The sequence below is a fragment of the Sciurus carolinensis genome, chromosome 8, assembly GCF_902686445.1.
Source record: "Sciurus carolinensis chromosome 8, mSciCar1.2, whole genome shotgun sequence".
In the NCBI taxonomy this organism is placed as follows: domain Eukaryota; kingdom Metazoa; phylum Chordata; class Mammalia; order Rodentia; family Sciuridae; genus Sciurus; species Sciurus carolinensis.
Window position 1 is genome coordinate 106,872,425 of NC_062220.1, and position 10,601 is coordinate 106,883,025.

General features: G+C 34.5%; 1 pseudogene; it reads right to left on the reverse strand.

Annotated features, from left to right (window-relative positions):
- Positions 1 to 7,898: 7,898 nt before the first annotated feature.
- On the reverse strand, positions 7,899 to 9,562 carry LOC124991609 (heterochromatin protein 1-binding protein 3-like; annotated as a pseudogene).
- Between the last annotated feature and the right edge of the window lie 1,039 nt (positions 9,563 to 10,601).

Genomic DNA, 10,601 nt, shown 5'->3' on the forward strand with positions numbered 1-10,601 from the left:
TTCATTCCATACATTTCATGTAATGAAAATACAAAAGTATGCCGTCTTTTGCGATTTTATTATTTCAGTTAGCATGTTTTTATGAAGTTCTTTCATGTTGCAACACCATTTATTTCTTTGTCAATAATATTACATCATATGAATATACTGCATTTCATTCATTATTTGATGAACACATGGATTGTTTCTTCACATTTTGGTCATTATGAGTAGTGCTGCAGTGAACATTCATATGTAATTTATTATGTGGATAAATATTTTAATTTTTCTAGTGTGGAATTTTTTGTCATATGTTAACTCTATGTTTAACTTTTTGAGGAACTGCCAAATGATTATCCAAAGTGTACATACCATTTTATATACCCACTAGTAATGTAGGACAGTTCTAATTTCTCACATTCTACTCAATTATTATCATCTGTCTTTTTTATTATAGCCATCCTAGTGAGTGAGGAGTGATATCTCATTGTAATTTTGATTTGCATTTCCCTAATTCTAACAACTAATAATGTTGAGTGTCTTTTCATGTGCTTATTGCTATTCATTTTTCTGAGATAAGAGTCTACTCATATAATTTGCTCATTTTTAGCAATTTTATTGAAATCAATTCACATAACATATAATTCACCCACTTAAGTGTACAATTTAATGGTTTTTGGTAAATTGCATTATTAATTTTTAAAGATTATGGTAAAATATATACAACATAATATTACACAACATATAATATGTCAATTTAACAATTTTAAGTGTATTATTAAATGTCCATTAATTACATTCACAATATAGTGCATCTGTTAGCACTATTTCCAAAATGTTTTCATCACCTGAAAAAGAAATTCTGTATCCATTGAACAGTAATTTCCCATTACCTTATATCCTATTGTGTACTCTAGAATTTGCCTATTTAGGTACCTCGTATAAATGAAATCATGTAATATGTGTCCTTTTACATTAACTTATTTCACTTAGCATGACATTTCCAAGGTTAATCATGTTGTAACAAGTGTCAAAACTTCATTTTTATATATATACAAGATATCCTGCTTTTTCATCTGTTGATTGATAGTTGGGTTGTTTCTGCCTTTTGGCAATGGTGTAAAGTGACTCAGTGAACATTGGTATAGAAGTATCTCTTCAAGTCTCTGCTTTCTCATCCTTTGGGTATATACCTAGAAGTAAAACTGCCGTATCACCATGCAATTCTAGATCTAGTTTTTTTTGTTTGTTTGTTTTTTCTGTGCTGGAGATTGAACGCAGGGCCTTGTGCTTGCAAGCACTCTACCAACTATGCTATATCCCCAGCCCTTAGATCTAGCTTTTTGAGGAGCCACCAACCTACTTTCCATAGTAGCTTCATCATTTAAGGTTCCCACCAGTAATGCAGAAATGCTTTAATTTCTCCATAGCCTCACCAACACTTATTTCCCTTTGAAATTAATTAATTAATTTTAATAGACATCCTTAAGGGATGTAATATCTTGTGTTATTTTAATCTGAAACACAAAACCATAGACATTGTACATATTAATGGGTTACCATATAATTTTCTAATTAATTAAATTTTTTAGTACCAAGGATTTAACTCAGGGGCACGTTACCACTGAACCACTTCTCCAGATCTTTTTATTTTTCATTTTCGAAACAGGGTCTCCCTAAATTGCTTAGGGCCTCACTAAGTTGCTGAGGCTGGCCTTGATCTTGAGGCCTCTTACTTCAGCCTCCTTAGTTACTGGGTTTACAGGTGTGCACCTCCACAACTGGCACATGTAATGTTGATGCATATGTGCACTGCATAATATTCAAATCAAGTTAAACATATTTATGTCCTCAATCATTTATGATATCTTTGTGGTGAGACTTTCAAAATTCTTTCATCTAATCTTTTGAAATGTGCAGTACATATTGTTACGTATAGTTACCATACTGCACAGTAATACACCACCACCTTTTTTTTCTTCTTTTTTGGTGATACCAGGTATTGAACATATGGGTTCTTTACCACTGAGCTACATCCCCTGACATTTTTCGTTTGTTTGCTTATTTATTAATTGAGACAGGATCTTACTAAGTTGCTAAGAGATCAAACTTGTGATCCTTCTGCCTCAGCCTGCTGAGTTGCTGGGATTATAGGCCCTTGTCATAGTGCCCAGCAAGTTCACAGCTTCCTGCTCCTATCTGTAAACTTACTGTCCAGGGATCAACCTTTCCCCCGAACCCTGCTACCTACTGATCCTGGACTCTGACAACCACCATTCACTTTCAACTTGCGGTTCTGATTTGCATTTCCTCAATGAATAATGCTGTTATTCATTATTGATAGAGGGTATTGATCTGTATTTTATATTTTTCTTGTAGTTTCTTTGACTGGCTTTGTTGTCAGTCATGCTGGCCAAATATAATGAGGAGAGACATGCTCTCTCCTCGGTTTTCATTTTCTTTCTTTCTTTTGGGAGGAGTTTGAGAAGAATTCATGTTAAGTTTTTTTTAAAAGCTTAATATGATTTACCAGTGATTACATATGATCCTGGGGTTTTCTTTGTTGGGCAATTTTTGAATTTAATCTTTCTTTATATTTATTTGTATATTCAGATTTTCTGTTTCTTCCTAATGAGTTTATATGGTATGGATTTCAAAATTTTTGTCCATTTCATCTAGGTTTATTCAACTGTTAAGAGTAAAATTTTACATAATATGTTCTTAGAATTTCTTTTATTTCTGAAACATCAGTAGTAACTTGCCTGCTTTCTTTCTAATTTTAGTAATTTAAGTTTTCTATTTTTCTTCACTCTCTGGTTTAATCTTACAGAAAATTTTCTTAATTATATTATTATTTTCCAAAGTTTCAACTTCTGTTTTTGTTGATTTTCTTATCTACTGTTATTCCTTCTCCTTTTAAATCCATCTCTGCATTAACCTGTATTTCATTCTTTTTTCCCTCTGCTAGATTTAGGTTCATTCTGCTTATCTTTTTGCAGTTCCTCAAGGGCTTAAAGTTAAGTTTTATTTTTATGATTTCAGGTTTTTGATTTGAGATCTTTTTATTAAATGTAAGTGCTTTCAGCTATCATTTTTCTCAGTTTTGCTTTTACATACATTCAAAGAGTTTTGGCATGTGTTTGTGTTCATTTGCTTCAAGGTATTTTCTAATTTCTCTGTTATTTTTCCTTTAACTCGTTAGTTGTTTAACAGTGTGCTGTTTGATTTCCATGCTTTTTAAATTTTTCTGATTTTCCTTTTGTTATTTATTTCTAATTTCCGTCTATTTTGATTATAAAGATAATATATGATTTCGGTCTCTTTAAACACATTAAGACTTGTTTTGTGGCCTCAAGTATGATCCATCCTGGAAAATATTTCATGTAAGCTTATGAAAAATACATAGTCTGTTCTCATTGGTAGAGTGCTCAAAGTGTTTCATTCATAAATATATACATATATATGCATATCTATTTATGTATGTTAGGTCAATTCAGTTATAGTGCTGCTCAAGTCCTATATTTCCTTAGTAACCTATCTGTTTTATCCATTATTGAAAACAAGTGTCAAAGTATTAACTAGTATTTCATTACCCATACCTTCCTTCATTTGCCAACTTTGTTTCATAACTTTTGGATCTTGTTTGTATGTGCATATATGATTTTATAGCAGCTATGTATTCTTGCTTTGCTGAAATGTTATCATAGTATAATGTTCTTTCTGTCCATTTGATCTTTTTGCTGAAGTCTACTTTTGTCTAATAGTATTAAAACCAAGACAGTTTTCTTTTGGTTACTATTTGTATGAAATAGCTTTCTCCACTCCTTGATTTTCAATCTGTGTCTTTATATTCAAATTGACTCTCTTGTAGAGAAACAAATAAACCAACCTGATTTATTTGTGTTTTGTTTTTTTCATGCTGCTGGGGATGGAATCCAGGGTCTCACACATGCATACAACCCACTAAATGTAATGTGGTTAATGGTAAACAAGAATTTGCCTTCTCCTATTTAGGTATTTGCTTTCCACATGTCATATGATTGGGGATTGATATTATTGCATAGTTTTGAATTTTGTTTAATTATCGTGTTATTTTATTTATTTTTAATTATTTTTTTTATTTTTACAGACTGCATTTTGATTCATTGTACACAAATGGTATATGACTTTTCATTTCTATAGTTGTACATAATGTAGATTCACACCATTCATGTAATCATACATATATGTAGGGTAATACTGTCTGTTTCATTCTACTATCTTTCCTTCCCCCCACCCCATTTTCCTCCACACCATCCAAAGTTCCTTCATTCTTCTCTTCCCCCCGCCCCCCAGCCACCACCCCTTGTTATATATCGTCATCCATTTATCAGAGAAATCATTCAGACTTTGTTTTTTTGGCCTTGGCCTATTTCACTTAGCATGATATTTTCCAACTTCATCCATTTTCCAGCAAATGCCATAATTTTATTCTTCTTTATGGCTCAGTAATATTCCATTGTGTATATATGTCACAGTTTCTTTATCCGTTCATCACTTGAAGGGCGTCTCGGTTAGTTTCACAATCTAGCTATTGTGAATTGAGCTGCTATAAACACTGATGTGGCTGCTTTACTGTAGTATGCTAATTTTAATTCCTTTGGATATAAACCGAAGAGTGGGATTACTGGGTCAAAAGGTGGGTCCAACCAAGTTTTCTGAGGAATCTCCATACTGCTTCTCAGAGTGGCTACACCAATTTGCAACTCCACCAGCAGTGTAAAAGTGTGCCTCTTTCCCCACATCCACACCAACACCTATTTTTGTTTGTGTTCTTGATAATAGCCATTATAATTGGAGTAAGATGAAATCTTAGAGTTGTTTTAATTTGTATTTCTCTAATTACTACAGATGTTGAACACTTTTTCATATATTTATTAATCACCTGTGTGTCTTTTTCTGTAAAGTGTCTGTCCAGTTCCTTGGCCCATTTATTGATTGGGTTCTTTGTATTTTTGGTATAAAGTTTTGTAAGTTCTTTATAATTGTGTTATTTCAATTATCTTCTTCCTTTTCCTCTATATGTTCCTAGATTTATTAAGTTATAGCTGTAAACACATTCATTTCATAAAGGCCTAAAAAGATACAGTGAAATAATAATAATTTGAAAAACCCTAACTACTGTACAATTTAAGGAAGTAGGAAATGAACAATCTTGAATATTGTCAAAAATCATTTGACTATACTCAATGTTAGGACTTATTTCTGGACTCTTAATTCTATTTCATTTTTCTATATGTCAGTCTTCATGTTTGTACCTCATTTTCTTGATTGCTGTTGCTCTGTGGTAAGTTTTCACATGGATATATCTATATAAATCCTCCACCTGCCATCTTTGGTTTGTTTGGTTATTCTGTTTCCCTTGAGTCTTTGCATGAATTTTACCATGATCCTGCCAATTTGTGGAAAGGAGTCAGCTGGGACCATGGTAGACATGGCTTTGAATACATAGATAAACCAGTATAATATTGCCATCTTAGCAACATTAAACCTTGTGATTCATTGTGACTTTTCATTAATTTAGGATTTCTTTACTTCTTTCAAAAATACCTTTTCTACTTTTCAGATAGTAAAATTTGTACTTCTTTGGTTAAATTTATTCCCAAAAATCTTAATATTTTTGTTTCTATTTTAAATGGAATTGCTTTCTTTCTTTTATTTCTGATAGTTGATTAGTTTGCAGAAAGAAAACAGATTTTTGTATATTGATATTTTGGATCTTGCCAACTTGCTGAACTCATCTGTTGACTTGATTTTTTGTTTTTAGTGAGAATTTTCTAAGTTCAAGATAATGTCATCTGTTAGGTAGCTTTGCATCTTTGTTTCCCATATGAGTATCTTTTATTTCTTTTTCTTGCCTAATTGCACTTGAGGAGCCTTCAGTAAAATGTTAAACAGAAATGGAAACAGCAGACATCCTATCTTTTCCCTGATCTCAGAGGTAAAACACTCAGCCTTTCACTCCTTAGAATATTATTAGGTATAATGAGCTGTGTGCGGTGTTCATGTTGTTTGTTTGGGTTGTTGTTGTAGATACCTACTATCAGGATGAGGAAGTTTCCTTCTATTCATAGTCTGCTGGATGACTTTATTATGAAAAGATACCAGATTTTGTCCAATGGCTTAGTCATTTCAAATTATAATTAATTTCTTCTTTAACTGAATATTTCCCCATAATTATGAATTTTTCACATTTCTTTAAGTTATTTATTTCTAGTTAGATTCCATTGTTCTTGGAGAAAAACATATGTTTGTAGTCCTTTTAAATTTGTCAATTTGTTTTATGGCCCTGCATATGGCAAATGCTGGAAAAGACTCTATGCACTTCAGACCCATGTTACAGTGTGAAGTGTGTTCTGCTGTGGTTGTGCAAAGTGCTCTATGGATATTGCTCTAGATGATTTATAGTGTTCTTCAAGTGTCTCATTCCATTATTATTCCACCTAATCATATCTACCATGGAAAGTGGGGCCAGAAGTTTTCCATCTCTTATTGTTGAATGTCTTATTTTTCCTTTCACCTCTGTGAGGATGCACACATGTTATAATTATTACAACATCTTTACAGAGAGCCTTTTGTAACAAATATACTTAATGTTAAAATATTGGTCATTATTTTGTTTAAGTTTATTAATCATGTATTTATTTTCAATATCATACTTTTGGGTGAAAAATAATGACTAATTATGTATGACTTGCTATTCTCATGGATCCTAAGTTTTAGTTGCAAAATCAAGCCCAAAGAATTATAAAAAATAAATAATACATTAATAGAGAAAAAATAATGAGCAAAGTAAAAGATCATCATTACCAGTTGAGAGTGTGGAGGGAATGAAGGTGCTATAATTTATCTGACGTATTCAGATTAGGCAGTAACAAACCAAAATGAGATTTATTGTTTGGATAGTAATAACGGACTTCTTATTCAATATATTAGTCATTATGAGTAGATAATACAGGTGCAAGGAAAACATTTAAATTAATCAGAATAATTCATGCATATGGTGCCTTTTAAGGTATAAGCCTCATTTTATTGAATTCTCACAGCTCTTTTGGTTGGTAATCATTATTATACTCATTTTACAATGAATAAATTGAGGTTTAAGGCACTTATTACTTATTGATGATCACAGAAATTTCAGATAAATTAGGCTTCTAAGCTTTTACATGTTTCTATTAATATCAAGTGGGTTCCATATCCCAACATATGCAATAAGCTTTTTCTTAGACAAAGTTCCTGATATAGATTTATTTTAAATAATTCAAAGTAGGAATGTAAAAATAACCCTGGGAAGTTAAGGTTCTTCTTAGGCTTATTTTAGTTAAAGATTCCACAGGCCTGGCGCAGTGGTACATACCTGTAATCCCAGCAGCTCAGAAGGCTGAGACAGGAGAATTTCAAGTTCAAAGCCAGCCTCAGCAAAAGCAAGGTGTTAAGCAACTCAGTGAGACCCTATCCCTAAATAAAATATAAAATAGGGCTGGGGATGTGGCTCAGTGTTTAAGAACCCCTGAGTTTAATCCCCACTACCCAACCAAAAAAAAGTATTTTTTAATATTTTTTGAATAATCATTATCATTTTAACCTTATATGTGTTTCAAAATATTTAAGATAAGACCTGAGCTCTGATACATAAGCAGTCTACATATTTAACATTACCAGTATATAGAAATATTCAATCTAGAGAAACTACTTTTTTTTCCTAAGAATAAATTTTTTTTTAACAATGCCTAAATTGGTTTATTATGTTCCCTCACCACAACGTTCATACAGGAGGAAAAAAGTGTAATTTTATAAGCATCAAAACTAAAACAAATGCACACTGACCTTATAAAATAAGTTCTCAATTTCATCATGATACCCTTTTTTTCCTATAAAATTTACTTTTTTGCTTTGAAAGACTTCTTCACGGTGGATTTACCCTTGCCAGGCGATTTCACTTCCTTTCTTGAATTGGCTGCAGGCTTTTTCGAGGGGGTACCACTAGGTTTCTTGATGACTGAGGGTGAGTGTCTGGCTTTCTTGGCAGGAGTTTTGGCTTTAGGAGGGGCTTTTTTGGGCAGAGGCCTAGCTTTTCCCCTCTGGGCAGCTGGAACTTTAGGTGTAGGCTTGGACCCTCTCCGCTTCATGGATGCAGCCTTCCCTGGAGACTTGGCTGGGGTTTTCTTCTGCAACCTTCTCTTAGGAGGTGGCTCTTCATCCTCAGAGTCGTCTTCTGATGATTCATCTTCATCTTCATCCTCGTCTTTAGAATCATCTGGCTCTTTCTTTGGAAACAGAACTCCTGGGCTGGGGTAATATGGAAAACAGAGTTAGAACGTGCCACTGAATCCTTTACCAGAGATCTGCTCCATCCACCCATTCTTTTCACGTTTCTGTAGAGTTTTCTTCAGTAAATGCATCTGATAGTTAGAATCGGTCCCTGGGTGGTTCTCCAGGACATACTTCTTCAGAGCAGTAGTGGAGCAGGACTTCGGCTCAATCATGGCAGCGATGGCAGACAAGATTGCATATTCCATCAGGCTTCCACCAAGCAGGGGTTTCTCCCCTGATTTCTTCAGCTGGAATGTCCCCGAAGCACCTTTGCCAGTTATTTGTTCTAACTGTCCTCTCTCTACTGCTCTTTGCAGAGCATTCTTCAACACTTGAGGCCTGATGTCCACTCTAAGCTTAGGATAATACTGAGAAACATATATCCTGATGAGACTGTAGGAAGCTTCTTTAGGTTCACAGAGTTGAGTAAAGGCCAGGGGGAGGACATCCTCCAATTTTACTTGTGGTTCCAGATCTACTGCAGAGCTCCTCTTCTTTGTGTTTCTGGATTTCTGAGGTGTTTTTCTCCATTTCTGGACCACAACAAAACTTCCAGATGCACCTTTTCCTTTTACCTGTTTGATGACTCCTCTATTCAATTCCCTTTTCAGGGCTTGTTTGAGGAGGTAGCCCCTTCTTTCCAGCTCCAGAGAAGAATACTTATGGATGATATATTTTCAATAGCAACCACTGATGTACCACTCTTCTGGAAGCATGCCTTAATGGCTTCAGTTAGGATTGCATCCATCTTGGGACGTGGGGAGGAAGCCATCGATGTTTGCTTCTGGGCCCTGGCTAGCTGGCTGGCAGAAAGGGTAGCCCAGGAAAGTATCGGTTTTTTTTCACTTTCTTCTCCTTTTCTTTAGACTGATATTTCTCACTTTAAAACAAAATTTCCTTTTTGGTTTCCTCAGAAGTCTTATTTTCTTCCTTCTCAGGTTCCCTTTGGGGTTGTTCTGTCTCTCTAGATGTAGCAGGTGGAGTTTCATTCTCTTGTTCTTCTACCATGGAGACAGATTTCTCTGAACTTCCTTCTGGTTCTGGCTTTTCTTCCTCGCCTTCAGCAAGCTTGCTTTTGGGCGGAGTTTCCCGGGTAGAATTCACAGCTTGACGAATGGGCATGGTGCTGTCTTCTACTTTCTAACTTGTCCGCGTGGATCAGATGAGCTGCTACTATAAACGGGAGTGCCTTAGGATGGATGAGTTCACCTTGAGACGTATCAGTTACCATTCAAAATAATTTCTAGGCCCGAGTACAGGTTACACTCTGAAGCCTCTGCTGTTAACCACAAGGATTTTTTCTAAAGGTTTCAGTGTGGTGAAGAGTCAACCTTGGGCTCCGCTCAGCAGGGACATGGCGGTGCCCTTCCGGGCCACACAAGAAGCGGCAGAGCGCGGGCCTCGCCTCCGCACACTCACCGCTGGGAGCTCCATAATGGCCAAGAATAAGATTTTTAAATGATTTTATAAAAAAGAATGAAATTAAAAAGAAATAGTACATTTTCAAGTCTGAGGGATAGTATGATTTCATATTTATTCATTAGGTTACACCACTGAACAACTCTGGAAATTAGGGGAAAAGATTTTGGTATAATCTAAATTTCTAACTCTTTCAAACTTTTTATAAGTATTCCAATGCTTTCAGGAATTGTATTTAGGTATACATTTCCTTTATTGTGCAGCTCATGAAGTTATTAAGGTTATGATGCATTAATTTGACTGTGCTTCATGAACTAGTTAATTTACATGTCATTAAGTAGGAGACAAAGATGAAGTCCGTGAAATAAAATAAAATCACTACTTTTACTCATCATATTAATAACCTTGTTAGGTTGAGGGAGTTTTCATGAAATCTACAAACTGCTAGGAACAAATAAACAGATGGTGAAAGAAGGGCTTCCCAAGTTACATATTTATGAAAAATGGAGGCATGATATGATAATTAAAGCTCAGTATTAGCTGGCTTTCTTTCAAACTTGAAGAAAGAAATTAATCCTGTCAAAATTATTATTTCATTTGGAAAAACACAGAAAGATAGTAACTTAGAAAACTATGGAACTGCAGTGGACCATCCATTGTTTCTTCCCGTTTTATGCATCCTTACATTAGATCACCTTCCCTGACCTTCTTGAATCTCCATTGATGTAACCCATGTGCCTTACTACCTCAGTCATTTGCTTCTAGAGAGCAGCTGTCCTTTCTTTATTCATCTTTATTTAGTGTCTCAAGGTAGTTCTGCCCCAAAATTTTTAACAAGAACTTCCAAAGTC